Source organism: Pygoscelis adeliae, unplaced genomic scaffold (genome assembly GCF_000699105.1).
Source record: "Pygoscelis adeliae isolate BGI_AS28 unplaced genomic scaffold, ASM69910v1 Scaffold179, whole genome shotgun sequence".
Classification (NCBI taxonomy): domain Eukaryota; kingdom Metazoa; phylum Chordata; class Aves; order Sphenisciformes; family Spheniscidae; genus Pygoscelis; species Pygoscelis adeliae.
Genome location: NW_008825612.1, coordinates 2306178 through 2308205, shown reverse-complemented (window position 1 = coordinate 2308205; position 2028 = coordinate 2306178).

The following is a 2028-nucleotide window of genomic DNA, read 5'->3' as shown; positions in this document are numbered from 1 at the left end:
GTCGCTCCATCATAGAAGGCCACTAGGTTAGTCAGGCAGGACTTGCCCTTGGTGAAGCCATGCTGGCTGTCTTGAATCACCTCCCTGTCCTCCATGTACCTTGGCATAGCTTCCAGGAGGATCTGTTCCATGATCTTCCCAGGCACAGAGCTGAGACTGACTGGCCTGTAGTTCCCTGGGTCTTCCTTTTTTCCCTTTTTTAAAATGGGGGTTATGTTTCCCCTTTTCCAGCCAGTGGGAACTTCCCCGGACTGCCACGACTTCTCAAATACGATGGATAGTGGCTTAGCAACTTCATCCGCCAGTTCCTTCAGGACCTGTGGCTGGATCTCATTGGGTCCCATGGACTTGTGCACCTTCAGGTGCCTTAGGTGGTCTCGAAGGCCACCTTCGAAGTTGTTGCTTGTAAGCATAAGAAATCAAAGTGAGGCAGAGCAAAATATGGAGTTGCCTGCAGTAAGTTCCTTGCTAAATAGCCTTTCCCACACTTCCAAGTTACCTTTTGTAGCAGTGGAGAATGCTAAAAGATTAGAGCCATGTGAATGGGCTTGCTACCTATTTTCTCTCTGACTGAACTAATGATAACTTATCTCTGGGAATGGGTTTCTAATCTTTTCTCAGTGCTTCAGTATGTACCCTATTTGCCTAGATTATATGACTGTCAATTTAAGAGTGTCAAAAGTCCAGTTAAACCAAAACTGTATTGCTTCTAGTTGCTGTTTTGCTACCTACGTTGTTATGTGTCACTGGAGGAAATTATATTCGTTTGGTATGTTTTGTTCTTAACAAATTGTGTGTTGGATCTTACCTGCTTTGTTACATGAAATATGCAGGTGATAGGTCATTTGACTGATTATTTATTTCAGCATCTTCTCAGGGACTGACGGTGACCCTGACTGGTCAGTGTTTCCCTGTGTATTTGATTTCCTGCTCCTTTAGAGGCAGGTGCTTTTGCCCTTCTTCAGGCTGCTGGAACTCAGCAGAGACCAGAGTTGATCCTTGATAACTGCCTTTGTCAGTTTTCAAAGGGTAAATATTATGTCTACCAGATTTGAAAACCTTGTAGTACTCTTTTAATGCTGTAACCCCTGAATATAGTCCGTAGGTTTATGGACTACAAGTCCATAGGTTTAGCAGCTCTTATTAAGTTGTCTGCAGAAGCGTATTGCCTTTATCATGCTTTCTGTTTGAAGTTTGCCGATAAATATGCATGGGAAATTTGGAGTCTTGACTTTGTTGGCTTGGGAGGTTAGGAGCAATTGCTCTAACGTGTTTCCCGGTTCTAGCTTGTGTTCTTGCTCCTTTTGCTGCGATATGAGTTACATTAGCCGGTTAATCCATCTTAGTGAATGAAGATTGATGCAGAAAATGCCCCAAGTGCTTTGGCATCATCTGTAAGAGATTTTCCTTCCCATTGAATAGCGGGTTAACGCACTCCCACTTTAACTGCTCTTTCTTTCACTGCAGGTGTTCTGAAGGAATATTTTCATGTTACCTTCAGCGTTGCCTCCCAGTCATTTCTTTCCTAATGCTTTGACCTTTCCTATTTTGTTAACTGTTTGTGCTGTTCACTTTAAGTGACCTTTAGTGATTTGGTTTGCACTTGTGCAAAATCTCTTGAATTTCAAATCATTAAAGAGCCTATGCTTATCTGAGATGATTTCTCACTAAGCTTCAGATCTTTCTTTTCGGTTTCAGATAGCTTGTGGTTTTACCATTCATTCATTTTCTTTATTTTGTGGCTCTCTCTTTTGCCCTTCTGAAGAATTGCGAGAGTTGCCTTCTTGTGCCTTCTGTCAGCCAAGTTGTTTTCACTTTCACGTTCTTAGCCAGTTCCTGCCCTTTGGTTAGAATGAAACTAGAAAAGCGTTCTTTTTATCATGTGCGTGGTTCCCCCCCCCCTGCTTCTTTTCACCTCCTATATAAACAAGTTAATCTCAAAGTGTTTGAGAACTTGTTGGGCAATGTGTGTCCTGTTTGTTCTTTCTTTTTTGACAGATGCCTGCAGTGAAGGTTCCTCTTGGTATG